General features: G+C 39.1%; 1 long non-coding RNA gene across 3 annotated transcripts in view; it reads left to right on the plus strand.

Annotated features, from left to right (window-relative positions):
• Nucleotides 1–598: 598 nt before the first annotated feature.
• LOC134761849 (uncharacterized) overlaps nucleotides 599–18,648 on the plus strand; it is a 68,353-nt gene continuing 50,303 nt past the window's right edge. For 2 of the 3 annotated variants that reach the window (XR_010141004.1, XR_010141005.1), the window contains exon 1: nucleotides 599–834. This is a non-coding gene — a long non-coding RNA (uncharacterized LOC134761849). Of the gene's footprint in view, nucleotides 835–4,418; nucleotides 4,537–18,648 lie in introns of all 3 variants that reach the window. The other variant, XR_010141006.1, reaches the window with a different exon arrangement.

Below are 18,648 nucleotides of genomic sequence, written 5' to 3' on the forward strand. Positions count from 1 at the left end.
GGGATATAAGGCACTACAGGGATGTTCATGTTTCTTCTTATTGCTATTTCTTTTTCATCCATGCAGTGACCCCAAACCTAGCAAATGATATAGGCTGAAACTCTGGATGTGGGCAAGAGAAGGGGGTAGGGGGAGTTGTCTTATTTGAGACACATGACCTTTGAGTTGGAAGCTTCTCTTATAAATAGATAATTATAAAAGTTGTGATTTAAATGGGGGCCCTGAAAGGCTCTCTGACCCCAAATATCTCTTTCTGCCTACCTGTCAAGAATCTGCCAAAATTAAGGCTTTCATAAGTCTCTTATTAAGGCATAAATAGTTTGGGGCATTTATGGAGGATTTGGGGAGATGATGTTGAGGTTAAAACCCAAGTCGATTTTAGCCCCGTCATGGATAGAAACTTTTAGGAGCCTAATAAATAAGAGGTCAATCTGTTGAAAGTTCCACCTAGGACAAAAATACTTTGTAATTGCTAAAAGTTATTCCCCCAGCTTCAGACAAGCAGAGTAAAGACCTAGAAATTCACCAAGTGATGAAGCAATTTCTTCCATAATTACACAATAATAATGGTATTTGTTTAACAATTATTATACTATGCAACTCTCAGCGCACTTTTTCATCTATATTACTTATTTACTTCTGTGTGTTGAGCCCAAATCTGCCAACATGTGAGTGTTCCATCCTTTGATCTCATTTTCTGGGAGGAGCACAAAAAAAAATGTGGCTTCTTTGAAAGCTCTTCATGTATTTAAAGATCACTCTCAAGCCCGCAGTCAACCTGGAGTAGGCAGATGAAGCAACTGGGGAAAAGACCTCTTGACCTACCAACAAACAGTAAGCACTTAGGGGAACAAATGAAAAACTATATGTGCATAAGGTTACTTATAGAAGTTTGAATAGAAAAAAATCACAATAACTTAGATGACCATCACTGGGAGATTGGTTAAGAAAATTACCATGTATGTTTATCATGTGATGTGATGCAACTACAGTCACATGTTGCCCAACAATAGGGCTATGTTCTGAGAAATGTATTATTGGGTGATTTTATCCTTGTGCAAACATGAGTGTACTTATGCAAACCTGCATAGTATGGCCTACTACACACCTTGGTTATAAGGTATAGCCTATTGTTCCCAAGCTACAAACCTGTACAGCATGTTTCTTTACTTAATACTATAGGTAATTGTAATACAATGGTAAGTATTTGTTTATCTAAAATACACAAATTGTCTATGTATAGGACACTTACTATGAATGGAACTTGCAGGACTGGATGTTGCTCTGGGTGAGTGAGTGAGCGAGTGAGTGAGTGAATGTGAAGGTCTGGGACATTCCAGCACCCTACCATAGATGTTACAAACACCTGTGCTTCGGCTACACTAAATTATTTTTAAAATTTTATTTCCTCAATGATAAGTTAACTATCGGCACATATTCTCAGGGCCTCCTGGGGCTGTGTCATGGGCAAAAAAAAAAATTTAAGTAATAATAATAATAAATTAACCTTACCTTACATTTTTACTTCATGAACTTTGAAATTTCATTTAAATTTTGTAATAACACTGAGCTTAAAACATAAACACATTGCAGAGCTGTACAAAAATGTTTTCTTTCTTTATATCCTTATTTTATAAGCTTTCTATTTTAATTTTTTATTTTGATTTTTTACTTGTTAAACATTTTTGTTAAAAACTAAGATACAAACACACACATTAGCCTAGGCCTACACAAGGTCAGGATCATCAATATCACTGTCTTCCACCTCCACACCTTGTCCCACGGGAAGGTCTTTAGGGGCAATAACACGCATGAAGCTGTCATCTGCAATAGCAATGCCTTTTTCTGAAATCCTTTTTGAAGGACTTGCCTCAGGCTGTTTTACAGTAAACTTTTTTGCACATAGAAGGAGTGTGCTCTAACACAACAATAAAATGTATGGAACAGTAAATACATAAGCCAGTAACATAGTCATTTATTATCATTACCAAACATTACGCACTGTACATGATTATATGTGCTGGAGTTTTATACAACTGGCAGTACAAGCATCACCACAAACACATGAGTAATGCGTTGCTCTACAACCTTATAACAGCTACGTGGTAAGTATGTGACAGAAATGTTTACAGCTCTACCGTAATCTTATGGGACCACCTTCATAAATGTAATCTGTCATTGACCAAAACATCATTATGTGATGGATGATTGTATTAAAAATGAGGATGTAATGATACATTTTTGACCAGGAAAATATTCATGGCATATTGAGTAAAAGAAGCTGTTCATAAAACAGGTACATGATTCTATTTGGAAAAATTATAAACATATATATATATATCCATTTTTATAAATATGCAAGAAGGGATAATGAATAACTAACCTATGGTTAATATTGAATGGCATTTGGATGGTGGGATTGGAAATATTTTCTTGAATTTTTCTTCTTTATATATGTCAACAGAAACCCTTTATGATTTTTTTCCCAAAAGCAATATAGCTATTTTCAAAATAAAACGAGAACAAATGACTGCTTAGTGCACAGTTGATATTCAGTACACATTTGTTGAACTGAAACTTGAAGGTGAAAATAAAACATTACCTAAGTCCTGTAAGAACAAAGAGAGAGACAGAGATAAAAAGAGTCGTGTGTGTGTGTGCGTGTGTGTGTGTGTGTGTGTGTGAGAGAGAGAGAGAGAGAGAGAGCTTGAAAAATAAAAGAAAAATTTGTTCAGGGTGGCCTAAAAGGAGCAATGGAAAAAAAATTAAGTAAAATGTCAAAGCTGAATTAAAAAGATAAAATTCCCAACGAGAGATAATGTGGATGGTGGAACTGAACCGCATGGGAAGTAAGCAAGAGTTTCCAAAACTCAAACTATTGCTTGAGTTTTGGAAAAACAAAAACAAAACTAAAACTTTCCCAGTTTCTGAAAGTTGACCTTTCAAAAACCCATCTTCATTTCTTCCATTCGTTATAAGGATACTGAAAAGGGTCAAAATTATATGTCGGATTTCTCCTACGTGGCTTAAGCCTAAAGTGAAGCATCTCCGTGTAGAGGAGTGGCCACTCTGGGACTAATCTGGGCACAGCACAGCCTTTCCTCCCAGTGGAATGCGTTCTTTGCCAGATTCTAGCCTCGGGCCTTTGCAGCTGGCTATGCCCCCGCCTGTTGGGTACATCATGGAAAATGAGGTCCTGTATTAGCCACACGTGGGCTGTATTTGAACAGTATGTTATGGCCTCCTGCCTGTGTGTAGGTTTTGAGAAGGTCAAGACACATCTGGTTCTAGTCTATCCTCACAGTTGGAGCAGGAAGAAAGTGGGTTCTGAAGATACTGGTTTCTGACCACTAAGGAGGGGGCTGTGAGGTTGTCTTTTATAGATTGAGTACATAAAAGCATTTTAGCATTTTTTCTTTCTCCTTTTTATTAATGAAAGCTGGTCTTTGAAACTCACATTTCAAGCCACAAGTATAAAACCCCAGACCAACCCTTGGCACTGGACTCTTTATCCAGGCTCATCACAACACCTTAAGACATGATAATACTCTATTTGGAAATACTTAGCCTCCTGACCTCAGGTCCAAAAGTCTTCCCATGCCACAACAATCTCAAGCCCCCTCCCGCCAAATAAATAAATGAGAACAAAAAACCCACTTTTTAGTTGACACTGCTAGCTCTATAACTGTAATCACATTTTCACCCCCCCAGTTTCTCCTTGCCTCTGCTCATTTCTCACTGTGACCTGCATTCAACATCTTCATTTAGCTGCCTGTCTTCAATCTACTTTCAGCTGCTATGCTCTGACTTTCACCCTGACCACCCCATTAAATTCAGCTGCTCCATCCGAGGGGGCTTATTCTCAAATTCCACATCCATCTTTGACATCAGTGAAATGTTTGACCCTGGTATCCATCAACTTCTTGAAGCTCTTCTACTTGTTTCCATAACATTGCATCATCCTGTTTCTCCTCCTATTTCTCTTCCTTTTCCTTCACTTTGCCTTCATGACAGATTTTTCTCTTTCACTGCAGGTCTTCATAATCCCCTCTGCTCTTCTTTTTCTTTCTAATTCCCTTGGAGAATTAGCCACTATCAATATATAAATATTTTTACATAGATTGTACCATTCCACTCATACTACCCATCAAATACATCTAGCTGAATGTTGCATGTCATCAGAAACTTAACATGCCTAAATCAAACTGGTCTGCTCACCCGAACCCATATGCAGATTACAAATTCATTCCCAGTGGTCTTGCTCTGACTACCATCTTCTCAATCTTGAAGGACAGAACCTTTATGATTATATTTTATTTTTCCAGCTCCTTCTTTTATATGTCTGTATTTCCCTCAAAATCTTCCTCTTTCTTTGAAATTACCATTCAAGCGACCTCCCTGTCCATCTCTCCTTTCAGGTCACAGGTCTGTAATTTTGAAATACAGCATGTGTACAAAAGAGAGTATAAAATTCATGTGTCTAATTACAAGAGTAAACAACAAAATGAACACCAGTGAATTGACTTCCAGATTAAGGTATTGAACATTTTCAGAACAATGCTGCAGTTGTGGGTTACTCCAAAAGTTTGTCCTCTCTGCATAAGATTCAACTGGTACACTGCAGTCAGACTAATTCTCTTGAAATACTACCTGTATTGAATTATTCTATTTCTCAAGAACATATAATGATTTACTATTGGTAAGTGAAAACTGCTAAGTTTTCATTGTAGTTTTCAAGGCTGTCAAATATCCAACCCTGTCCAATTGCTTCTACTTTTTAACTTAGTAGCCCACCGCAGAAATCAAGTCAGACTATATACTCTGTGTGTTTTTGTAGACTCATCTTGGCTAGTTTCTTATATCTTTGCTGCTGAGACTCTAGAACCTTTTGCCTAAGCATCTTTGATAATAGGATGGGACTTAGTCCAAGTAGAGAACACCTCTCTCATGATTTTTTCAGGGCTTGGGGTGGCTTTAAACTCATTAACCAGTAAGAAGGAATTTTACTTAAAAGCTGTAGAAAATAAATCTAAATAGGGAGTAAACTGATTTCATCTTACTTTTTGCCTGAAGCTTTCGTGTATAAATCACGACAGAAATTTCATATGAATAAAGCATTTCCTTCCTCGCATCTGAATTTACATTGACTTTAAAATGAAACTAACCACAATAATGTGAGTTGTTGGAGGAAAAAAAAATCTAATTCAAAAGCTGTTTAATAATAATGTCTTTACTTACTTATTTTCTCAGTAGGGAATGAGTATCACAAACACTTTTCTGTCTTTATCCCTGAAACTAATCTCCATTGCTAGGTCAATCTCAAGGGGACTCTGTGCACATATGTACTAGGGAAGTTTCTGTTTAGAAACCAGATATAACGCCAAACTTCATCCTGCTTTGGTTTTTATAAGCATCCCACGTTGTTGTGATAACTGAGATAAACTGAATTTTTTCTTTGCTTTTGAAAGCCAGAATGACAAAAATATGGTAAATATTTTAAAGCTAGATTTTAAGGTTGTTTCCCAAGCTGGCAAGAGTTTTGATGTTGCATCAACTGCACTTTAACATTTCCTGTAAGTGATTAAAGACTCTTTTTAGAAGATAATAATTACTCATTAAAACCACTCTTGGTTCACAAATTGATTTGAGATGGCAAGCAAGGATTTTTTTGCAAAATGAGGCTCAATAATCTGGGCAGTCTTTCACAACTTTTGTTCTGATTAAATTGTCCCATAAAATATTGACAGCTAGCGTGTACCACTTTCCTACATCCCTGCAAATATCTGAAACAAAAGATGATGAGTTCTGCCTCACAATCCTAATATGAAATTAAATAAGAGATGAAATAGTATGTAAAACATATTGAACACTGTATTGACAGAATCCCGTGTGACATTGTTCACCATGCCTACCATCATTCACTCTTCCCCTTCCCCATTCATTTTATTTTGAAATACATCTTAAGTACAGAAGAGTGTATAAAATCTTTGTGTATAATCACAAGAGTAAACAATAAAATGAATATCTGTACCTTGACTGCCAGATTAAGGTATTGACCATTTGCAGAACCTAAGAAATCCCCTGAGTGTACTTCCCTTTCATTGTTCTCTTCTTGGGCTGGGATGTGAAACCTCAGGATGCACTTGCTTCCTCAGGCCCCTTCTGCGTAAGAGTATATCTGGAAACGGCCTGATAAACCTCTTATTGGCATTCCCACCTAACATCTACCTCTCTTTGTGTGCTGGCTTTTTCTCCAAGTGCTCAGACCACAGTTGTGCCACATTCCACCTTCTAGACATCCAATCCCACCTATTTTGCATCTATATCAGTCAGGGTTCCAGCAAGAAATAGACAGCACATTCACATTTTGAGGATAATTTTTAATAGAAATCTTTTGTTTGTTTGTTTTAGAGGTCTGAACAGAATTTAGGGAAATCAATAGAAAAATCATGTATTATCCCTGGGCTAGCAGTGGAGGAGAACTCATACCATCCTGCTATGAAAGGGGCAAAGAATACAGTGACTTCTGGCCGGGCGAGGTGGCTTACACCTGTAATCCCAATACTTTGGGAGGCCGAGGTGGGCAGATCATGAGGTCAGGAGATCGAGACCATCCTGGCTAACACAGTGAAACCCCGTCTCTACTAAAAATACAAAAAAAAATTAGCCGGGCGTGGTGGCGGGTGCCTGTAGTCCCAGCTACTCAGGAGGCTGAGGCAGAAGAATGGCATGAACCTGGGAGGTGGAGCTTGCAGTGAGTCGAGATCCCGTGACTGCACTCCAGATTGGGCAACAGAGCGAGACTCTGTCTCAAAAAAAAAAAAAAAAAAAAAATAGAGTGGCTTCCGCAGCCCAGACCTGAGGAGCACGGCAGAGCCTGAAATGACTCATAGCCTTTTGCAGAGACACAGTCTTGCTGGCAGGGAAAGACTCATGGGGTGCTTTGATCTCTTGATGCCTACACCTTACCCCAGTGAGAGTCCAAATGAAAGAGAGAGGGCAAGGAAAGCCTTGCATGCAGCCATAGACCAGCCTCCTGGGCCATTAAGCAGGTGTGTATGAGTGGGGAATAAATCTGGAGGAGTCCATGGAAGCCATCCATCACAGCTTCTAAGGCATCAGTAACAGAGGAGCTTCAGAAAACATCCCTAGCCCTAGTGTCTTCAAAAGGAAGGGAGACTGGCTGATCCATCTCACTTATTTTCCTATGTTGTTTGTTTTAATTTAATATCTGATTCCCACCTCTCTTGGGATCCTCCAAAGACCCCTCTGCTCCTGCAACCTGATCCTCTGAATACAAAACTGCTACATGACATCTTTTAACATATGTCTGGCCAGAGAGTACCCATCTTTTAAGGCCCATATCAGATTATATTATTTTCTGGGGAACTTTGTTAATGACATATTCCCAGAAATGTCTTTTACTCTCAACTCTTCCTGCACCCATAATCCAAATCCATGTTCTCCAAACTTTTTGATCACAGAGCTTCTGAAGAAAAAAAAAATTAAGCATAGTTTTCTGGACTACGTTTAGTTATATGTTTATAAATTATATGCATGTGAAGTTCTAATATATACATTATTTTAAAGGACACATAATTTGACATTGAAATAATAAATTAATATGAATAAAAGTTCAAGCTCTTTTTTTCACTCACCTCAATCAGTTTCCCCAACTTTGGTGACCTGATCTTCCTCCATCTCTAGTGCTTATTTCTATTCTTTCGTGGTTATGATTTTTTGAGCTTCCTTCACAATGCAAAGTTCTGGACTATTATAATCCTGTTTTTATAAAAATGAAGTGGTATATAGAAGTATCAATATGTGGTAAGGGTGGTAAGTTTGTGTGTGTGTGTGTGTTTGAAACTTTTTTGTCACTTGTGTGGGGGAATGTGTGTGTGTGCCTGTGTTCACCTGTCCTTGTGTGGGGAGTATGTGTGTACCTGTGTTCACTTGTCCTTGTGTGGGGGGTATGTTTGTGTGTGCCTGCGTTCACCTGTCCTTGTGTGGGGGAATGTGTGTGTGCCTGTGTTCACCTGCCCTTTTGTGGGATGTGTGTGTGTGCCTGTGTTCAACTGTCCTTGTGTGGGGGGTATGTGTGTGTGTGCCTGCGTTCACCTGTCCTTGAGTGGGGTGTGCGTGTGTGTGCCTGTGTTCACCTGTACTTGTGTGTGTATGTGTGTGTGTTTGTATGTGTGCATGTGTGCCTGCTTTCACCTGTACTTGTGTACTGTGTTGCTACATAAAATGGGCTTATTTGTGTGAGTATTGTTTTAAAATCTGGAGAAATGCTGCCCTGGACAATGTCTGTGAAAACTCTGCACTCAAAGTTTAGAAAGAATAATGGAAAAGGTGTCTTTTCTGCTACTGCTATACAGTCAGCTTCAGGCTAGTAGTGAGAGTCCATGCTCTTCTTTAGTAAGCATCCAAGGCCTCCTAAAATTTTGGACTCCATTTTATTCCATTCAAAATGTTTATTTCCTCATGTCTATTTAGTTTAGAGGCATGCCACATAGGACTAAGATGATATGCAAAATAAATCCCCATTAACTGACTAAAGTGTGACCATGTGTGAACATACTTTCTTTCCAAAAAAAGAATCTCAAAATGTTGATGATGAAAGGCTATTAATTTCCTTCTTAGATTAAAGATCTTTCTATCCACCCTGCCTCTAATTTCTTTTGGGAAAATAACATTTGTCGTTTTCTCTGACTCTAAAGGTTATTTGCGTTTCACATAAGAAATAGAAAAAGAATAAAGAAGAAACAAAGAAATTAAATGTATTTCCATACCTAGAGATACCTGGTATTAAAATTTTAGCTTATGCTTCCAGTAATTTTTTAATGTATAACATCTTTTATACCTACTAGGAATCATACTTCATTTTTGAAATCTTCCTTTTGTTCTTAATATATCATGAAGATATTTCCATAGGCTAATTGTACTTGGAGAAGATGATGTTGATCACTGTATAATAAGTATTTCATCATAAAGCTGTCTTATAATTTAAGAATTTTCATGTAGTTAGAAGGTTACATTGTTTCCAGTTTTCACTGCAATGAACACCCATTTTCAACAGCATCTTTGCGTATCTCTTATGTAATATAAATTCTTCAAAGTAAAATTTCTGTTTCAAAAATATAAAACTTAGAAAAACTACTCAAGTTTATTATCATACTGCTGTCCAATGGTTACTATAAGGAAAGAAGGAGCTAAAGAATAGAGTGGTTTCTGCAGCCCAGAACTGAAGAGCATGCTGCAGCTTGAAATGGCTCATGCCTTTTGCAGAGACACAGTCTTGCTGGCAGGGAGAAACTCATGGGGTATCCTGATCTCTTGATGCCTACTCCTCACCCCAGTGAGAGTCCAAATGAAAGAGAGAAGGCAAGGGAAGCTTTTCATGCAGTCATGGACCAGCCTCCTGGGACATTAAATGAAGATTGCATCATTTTTATATACTTGTCAATTGGGTAAATAAAAATTGCTAAATATTTTACCAATCACATTTATTTGATTGCTAGTGATGTTGAACACTTTTCCAAAATTTTTATTGGCTATTTGCTTTCTCCTTTTTTAAGTTGCTGTTACATATTAATACAGGATTAAGAAATCATGTAGGCAGATAGTAAGGGTATGGGAGTCCTACATAAGCCTTTCCTTTTTAATGAAAAGCAGCCCCAAATCATTGTCTAACAAAGAGCAGCCTGTAAAGTCAACCTGCAGACATAGACAAGCAAGCTGAGAGCTTGCAAGGTGAATGCCAGCAGGAACTAAGGACTAGACATGTTGCAGATGGCAGCTCCATCTTCCCTTCCCTTTGTCAGTCACTTGTACTGTAAGGAGCAGACAAGATGGCTGGGATCAACTGGAAAGCCCATTTGCATAATAAGATTAGGGTGGGGTGACCAGACTTCCTCGCATGCTATTTAAATATCATACCTGATCGAACCAATCTGTCAGCCCTATGTAAATCAGACACCACCTCCTCATGCTCGAATATAAAATCCAGTGCATCTGCTACTATCTGGTCCTTTCCACTTGGAGACCCCTTTCTCTATCTCCTTGTCTTCTCTTCTGCCTATTAAACCTCCACTCCTAAACTCTTCGTGTGTGTCCATGTCCTAAATTTTCCTGGCAGGCAACAATGAACCCCAGGGCATATATCCCAGACAACATGGCTGCTTCAATACCATTCACCCCTTTTTCTGTTAGATATTCATCTTTTTGTTTAACAGTTCTTTATACATTACAAATATCAATCACTTGCCCATCTTATATGTTCCTAATATGAAATCTTGGGCTTTATAGACAAGGACCTGGGTCACAAATAGGACTCACAAACTGTTCATGGTGAAATAACCAATGCTGGGAGAGAACTCTACAGAAACCGGATCTTACCAAATGAAGGTCCCTTTGAGGACTCCATATTCATACCATAAAGGCAACCAATTATGTTGCTCATGGTTGGAATTTATTTTACCTTTTCCTTTACCCAGAAATGGAAGAGTTCTGGTGCCTGTGCATTGGTTTGCATCTGTCTCTGTCCTTAGGTTCAACCCTTCTCTGCAGTCTTTTCTGCGAGAAACAACAGAAGAAAACAATGTCTCCTGTAGTTGCCTAGTAACCAAACAGTCCCCGCTGATGGTTTATGATCCTGACACGTTATATTAACAGAGTTTCCAACACCACAGAGGGACCAATTTCTCTTAAAACTTTAAGATAATCATCCCATTAAATCATGCCAATCTGACACAAGGAATCTGACAAGCAAAGTGTCTACTTAAATGTGATACAAAATAGATAACTCTGAATGCTAAAATAACTACTTCTTTTTGGGTGAAGCCACAGTTTTCTTGTAAATAATTTCTTAACAGCCTCTATCATTTATACCTTCATATAAAGTAGGTGGATTGCTTGGAAACGTTGTAAACTCATTGACTTTGGGGTTTCGTTTTTGTAGTATTCTTATTTACACAGGATCTACCATTGAGCCTTGATCAAATTACTTCATTTTTGGCCATAGTTGTCTCATATGTAAAATGTTACCAAATTGTTGAACTGTCTGAAGGAAGGAAATCAGAAGAGAAGCTTGCCTGCCTGCCTGCCTTCCTTTCTTTCTTTCTTCCTTCCTTCCTTCATTTCTTCTTCCTTCCTTCCTTTCTTTTTTTGAGGCAGAGCCTTCACTCTGTCCCCAGGCTGGAGTGCAGTGGCATGATCTGGACTCACTGCAACCCCTACCTCCTGGGTTCAAGCAGTTCTCCCGTCTGAACCTCCCTCGTAGCTGGGATTACAGGTGTGTGCCACACCCGACTAATTTTGCATTTTTAGTAGAGAAGGGGTTTCATCAAGTTGGCCAGGCTGGTCTTGAACTCCCGACCTCAAGTGATCTGCCCGCCCCAGGCCTCCTAAAGTGTTGGGATTACAGGCGTGAGCCATTGTGCCCGGCAAGAGAGGCTTTCTTAATTTCCCTTCTCAACGACCTGTTAATTAATCTTCCTCTTCAAACTCTGCTATTGGTGAAGCCAGTCAGTTTTCTTACGTTGCTCTTTTGCTGAGTCAGGAACCAGCTGGAATGGGTAAGTAAACCACGAGGCTCCTACATTTCATAACTGTAGCAGAACACTTTAAATATGTTTATTTTTGTTTAAAAAGATGCAAAGCCATCACCTACCCCACTGCTATAAAGGTATAAAAATGCTAATGTAATCTTTTTAAATCTGTTATTGCTTCTCTGGGAGGAATATGAGGTAAATCAAACCTACACTGATGCAGCAAAATTCAAAGCATTTGACAGAAGTTCATTTTCCTTAGTCGCCATCAGGCAATGATAATGGTTGTAAACAGCATATGCCAGACATCTGTATCTTGTCTTTTGGAGGTTTCCAGCTTACCTTCCATGTATCTGTTCTTCTAAGAATGAAAGTTAATTTGCTTTTTCACATAAGTCATTTTTTTGATAGCTGTTGTACATAATTTGAACAGAATTTAAGTATGTATTCTTATTTGACTTAACTTAGAGAAATATGTTATAGTTAACCCTGTTACTCTTTTGCTTACAAGCCTGAAAGTTGAAAATGTGTGAAGCACTTGATGTTCTTCTTTACTTTCTTAAAGTATTTAATTTTTCCGAGTGTCAGAAATTTTATCTTCCATGGAACATATGTTCCCATCTGCCCTTTTTTCTCATCACTAAAAAACAATGTGAACATTTATAGGAAAAACTCTCTCTGCCTCACAAAGTTATCTCTCTCCGCCTCAAAAAGTTGTTATGATACTCAACGGTATAATAACATTAATACAACTAGCTACATTTATTAAACTCGGTTGTATAATAAATAATTTAACTGGTCTTTGTCCCTGGTTCCTGGAAGGGAGACTCTAAATTCTCGGAATTTTCTAAATGATAAGAGTGCCTTTGTTATTCACAATGGATCTCTGGGACCACACTTATATGTCAGCACAATCTCCCAACCTCGGTGGAAGAGAGGGGACTGGAGATTGAGTCCAAAGACGTGGCCAGTGATACAACGAATTGTGCCTGTGTAATGAAACCTTAATAACTGTGGACCCTGAAGTTTGGTGGAGCTTCCTGGTTGGTAAACATATCAGAACACATTGTGAAATACAACAGAAAAATTAGTTCTCGAATTCAAGGGAATATAAGGTATATTAAAAGTTTGAAATAAAGCAAGCTGTATTTTTTTCTCAGCAATGAAGAGGCAATTCTTGTCTGTGTTTCCCAGGTCCTCTTTCCGGAACTGAGGCCTACCCTGTTATAGCATTGGCAATTCAAATCACGTTAGAGAGAGACACTTAATGATTACGAAATCTTTTCATCTTAAAACTCTGATGTGAGAACAAGACCCTGCAATATATAAATTATATGCAAATGATAAAGAGAACATGCAAATTGAAAACTTGGAAACTAAAAGCTCACACATAGCCCAAACATTCCCTAAATGAAGAATGAAATTTCCCTTCTAGAAACTGAGAGATGCTATATCCAAAGATTTGACCTGCTTATTATTCAGATGGCTGTCTTTTACAGTTAAAACCCTTGGATAAAGCTATTTCATATAGCAAGAAAATAAAAATTATCAAAGTTGAACCTACTGGCTGTCACTTTGCATGCCAGAATTCTGACAGACATCCCTGAGTAACATCCACAAAACCCAACAGATGAATACTGGAAGATTCTTTAATATTAGATTCCTCCCAAAATGACAAATGAGAGTCAGATCTCACCCGGGAGAACCATCATGGGAAATAACCAAGGTGCCAAATAAGAAAGATTAAATCTATCCAATTTTACATGAGCTAAAGGAGAGCTCGTTGAGCCTGAAGAAATAGGCAATAATATGACAAAGAAAAATAAAGAGGGTAGGAAAAATAGAGGGCAAGAAAAATAACTTGAATAAACTGATTTTAAATCTATGAAAAAACTGGACTTTCAACAAAAATAATTTCCAAGTTCAAATTGTTGTTCAGAGGAGCTGAATTGGAAAGTAAATTATATGCAATGGACGTGAGCAACAATCTCAGTTTATTACAATAGCCCTTTTAATGCCATCTCTATCTGCATAGGTTTGCCAACTCACTATAACCTTGAACATCACAGCAGAGTTTGTTTACTCCAACTGTTTAAACCCTCACTATTTCATAGCAATTAGTAAAAACCTAGCTTCATTCTGAATGATGGATTTTTTTTTTTTTTTTTGAGACAGAATCTCACTCTGTCACTCAGGTTGGAGTGCAGTGGCGTGATCTCAGCTCACTGCAACCTCTGCCTCCCACATTCAAGCGATTCTCCTGCCTCAGCCTCCTGAGTAGCTGGGATTACAGGCACGTGCCACCATGCGCGGCCTTTTTTTGTTTGTTTGTTTTTGAGACAGAGTTTCGCTCATAGTACCCAGGCTGGAGTGCAATGGTGCGATCCCGGCTCACCACAACTTCTGTCTCCCAGGTTCAAGTGAATTCTCCTGCCTCAGCCTCCCGAGTAGCTGGGATTATAGGCATGCACCACCACGCCCGGCTAATTTTGTATTTTTAGTAGAGATGAAGTTTCTCCATGTTGGTCAGGCTGGTCTTGAACCCCCGACCTCAGGTGATCCACCCGCCTCTGCCTTCCAAAGTGCTGGGATTACAGGCATGAGCCACAGTGTCTGGCCAATGATGTAATGTTTTAAAGTCATGTGACCTGCATCAGGCTGTCTACGCCAGTGTTCATTAGTTAAGATAATAGATCACATACTGTAGTCAACAGCCTAGAGGAAATTCTCCATTAGAAGTGTTAGAAGATTGAATGAAATTATTTCTTTTGTCTTACCAGTTTTCTTATTCTGTAATTTGGATAAAGCATCATAATTGTCCATTAATTAAATCTTTAATGTAAGTAAACAGTTTTTCCTTTCAAGTAATTTTAAACATCCCTACGTTAAATTTTAATTTTATTATTCATTTTGTAAGCTTTATATCAATAGTCATGGACACTTGCCAAAGTTTTTCTTCTCAGACATTGTTTTCACTGAATCCCTGAGTGTATCTGAAGATTTTCTGTTTCCCAGTGATCAAGCTCAAACACCTTCCATCATGTTGCCTCACTTAATTCTTAAAATGCTACCAGTTCTCTTAAAATCTCTTACTATTTTACAAATCCTTTTACAGCTCTTAAAATGCAACAAATTCTCTTTTTTTAAGACAAGATTTTTAATTTACTGTTCTCGGCCACATGTATTTAGCTCGATTCCAAGGTTTTACACATGCTGTTTCTTGCTAGAATTGACTTTTTCCCCTTTCTAATTCAAAGGCTACATGAACATTAACCCCCCCAAGTCACTCATCCCCTTCTTGGTGAATACTTTTCCTTTTTTTTTTTTTTTTTTTTGAGACAGAGTCTCACTCTGCTGCCAGGCTGGAGTGCAGTGGCGTGATCTTGGTTCACTGCAACCTCTGCCTCCCGGGTTCAAGTGATTCTCCTGCCTCAGCCTCCAGAGTAGCTGGGACTACAGGCATGTGCCACCACGCCCAGCTAATTTTTGTCTCGTTCTGTCGCCCAGGCTGGAGTACAGTGGCGGGCTCTCGGCTCACTGCAACCTCCACCTCCCGGGTTCACGCCTTTCTCCTGCCTCAGCCTCCCGAGTAGCTGGGACTACAGGCGCCCGCTACCACGCCGGCTAATTTTTTGAATTTTTAGTAGAGATGGGGTTTCACTGTGTTAGACAGGATGGTCTCTATCTCTTGACCTCGTGATCCACCCGCCTCAGCCTCCCAAAGTGCTGGGATTACAGGCGTGAGCCACCAAGCCCAGACAATACTTTCTTAACTATAGTCTGTGTGGCTTACAGTCTAAGTCCTTCATGGTCTTCAGTTTCATTTATATGAATGAGAAATTATGCAAGTTCTAGGCCATATAGTTCTCAAGTTGGTTGTCTTATTGTTGTCATTTATTTAAGACAGATACCATATTTTAAATGTTTTTTTCCTCTCTGTAAATGGATGAGAACACTGTTGAGTGCATGATATTGTAAATCGTGGATGACTTATACAGTATTTTCTTAATTTGATGACATACGCACTTAGCAATTACATGGAGTTATTCTAATATGATGAAAAGGCTGGGATTCACTTTCCTTGAAAATGACAAGTGGCCATAGGAGGATGCTCCCATGAAGACCTGGCCCCATAGTTCAGTTGAGTGGGAAGATGCGTACACGTACCACGCTTGTAGGTCCAAACAACAGAAGAGGAAAAAGTCACCTCCCTAACTTCCAATGACATGAATTATAGAAGCCACCTGAAACTTGACACGAGTATGTCTGGAATAGTGGCACCAAGGCTCCAGCAGAACAATAAAGTGGTTGCCTCTCTTAAGCAAGCTGAATCCAAAAGTCCCAGAGAGGGAAATACAGGATTTCCCCTGGCCGTCAGCACAGTGAGTCAGCGTCTCCTGCACTAAACAATGGATGAATACACAGCCACTTAGAGACCTTTCATCTTTATCCTTTTTTAGCAAAGCATGTGCTTCTTTTCATAGGTAGGATCACTGACGCCTCACGCTCTGCCCCCTCTTCACCATCATCTGTTAAACAGGAAATCTGCAACATTCTTTTCAGTAAAGGGGAGGGGTCTGCTGTCAACCAAAATGAAGGCAAAAAGTTTTAACTCAGGCCAGTCTTTCTGAAGCTGGGTAAAATGATAAGGAAATGGAAAGTAACACCTGGAAGAACTGGTGATCTGCTCCAAAGACAGACATAATTCATTATGAGTGAACTAAATTTTATCTGGAGGCCATGCGCTGGATTGCTTAAATGCCTGTTTACACAGGACATTTTAGACATGGTTATTCAAATAAAATATAAACCTAAAACCTGGAAATTCACCTCTTTAAAAGAAATGCATGGACCATAGTTTTGACATGAATTCTTCTATTTTTAAACCCAGCATACAAAAGAGGAGAAAATTATATTTTAAAATTCATACTTCTATAGACTCAATGCCATCATTCATCACCACTCAACAACGGCCATGAAAACCTACCAATCCAAGCAGTGTCAGCCCAATGTCATGTACTCTACACTATTCTCATCAACATACAGAGAGGAGGAGAATAAGTTTAAGTCAGTGTATCTGCCTTAAATGAATGACAGATGTTGTCTCACTTTCTTTTCTTTCTTTCTTTCTTTTTTTTTCAGACAGAGTCTTGCTCTGTCACCCAGGATGGAGTGCAATGCCACGATTTCAGCTCACTACAACCTTCATCTGTAGGGTTCAAGTGATTCTCCTGCCTCAGCCTCTTGAGTAGCTGGGATTACAGGTGCACACCACCAAGCCCGGCTGATTTTTAATTTTTGGTGGAGAAGGCGTTTCACCATGTTGCTCAGGCTGGTCTCAAACTCTTGACCTCATGATCCATCTGCCTCGGCCTCCCAAAGTGCTAGGATTACAGGCGTGAGCCACCACGTGTATGTCTCACTTTCTTTGTTACAACATGGCACTCTTCTTTTCTAGGGAAAGCTGAAAATCTTGAGTGTAATCCACACAAGGACCTAATAAATGCTCCTGAACACCAGGTAAGGGCATCATCCCTAGGTCTGTTGGTTAGGAATTGTATTTGTCTGCTAGTGTCAAAAACCCCAAACTCAATGACTTAAGCAACATAGGGTTTGTTTATTTTTTCTCATGGGAGATTGGTAGTCAAGTGCTGGTATGGAGGCTTCACAATTTTGTCACGAAGTGAGTATTGCTTTAGTTTTGTACTTTCCCTCCTTAGAGTATGAACTTTATCTTCACTCTCAAAAGGACCTCAAGAGCCATCATGCAGGGAAAAAAGGGATGGAAAACAGTATGTCAGCTGCATTCATCCTATTTATTTATTTATTTGAGATAGGGTCCCGCTCTGTTGCCCAGGCTGGAGTACGATGGCACGATCATAGCTCCCTGCAGCCTTGAGTTCCCGGGTTCAAGTGATCCTCCCACCTCAGTCTCCCCAATAGCTGGGCCTTCAGGTGTGGGGAGGAGGGGTTCGATGAGTACCTTTTAAAGAGCTTTTCCGGAAATCCTACTCAGTGGTTTCCTCTTATACTTAAATGGCCAGAAAACAGTCACCTGGACACATCTCACTGCAAGCAAGGCTTGGAGAATATGATGTTAGGCCTTTTTAGAAATGAAAGGGAGGAAATAGATAATTTGCAGGCTACAGTTTCTGCTATGATGAAGAAGTGCACTGCACTGCCCATTCCTGCTCAGAAGCTTGTCTAGACAATGTAGTATCAAAAGCTCCTTTGTTTCCCCATGAAGTACTACTTAGTTAGCAGCTGGTTTCAAAATAATAATAGCTGCCATGCATGGAGCATCACTTCAACTTTATGAGTCCTATTTTAAATTTTGGCAATAATTATTTATTTATACAATACTTTGAACAATCATTAAGAAAATAAAATTCTTCTAGTGTTAAATGTGCATAAAAATATCTAGATCATGAAGTGTTTCTATGTTGCCTTATGTTCATTGTTCTCTCCTGCATTATTTAGGAGGTTTTTTTTTTTCAGATAGAGCCTTGCTCTGTCACCCAGGCTAGGGTGCCGTGGCATGATCTTGGCTCACTGCAATGACAGCCTCCCGGGTTCAAGCAGTTCTCCTGCCTCAGCCTCCCGGGTAGCTGGGATTACAGGCGTCCGCCACGGGGCCTGGCTAATTTTTGTATTTTTAGTAGCGACAGGGCCTCACCATCTTGGCCAGGCTGGTCTCAAACTGCTGACCTCAGGTGATCCACCCGCCTAGGGCTCCCAAAGTGCTGGGATTACAGGCGTGAGGATTTTCAGCAATGTTGAGTTACAAACTGCTTGGGCTAGCCATAATTAACTCTTTCAAATAAAGTTCTACATTGAAACTTTCTAGGACTCTTCAATCTGTTAATCTAGGGACAGTTCCATTTCTTTGGATTTTTTGCCTATATCAAAAAAAAAAAAGAAAAGATCCCTATAGCTCTGCCCAGTTAGATGTTAATTATTTCTCTTTTAGAAATAGTGTCTAATGGCTTGCACCAACCCAGGGACATGTCAAATATCACAAAAATAGCATTGGACAACTTTTCTCAAGAGACTTCATTTCTGTTTTCACTTGTCAAGTCACATTTTTATATTCTTCATT

Source organism: Pongo abelii, chromosome 7 (assembly GCF_028885655.2).
Source record: "Pongo abelii isolate AG06213 chromosome 7, NHGRI_mPonAbe1-v2.0_pri, whole genome shotgun sequence".
NCBI classification, from domain to species: Eukaryota; Metazoa; Chordata; class Mammalia; order Primates; family Hominidae; genus Pongo; species Pongo abelii.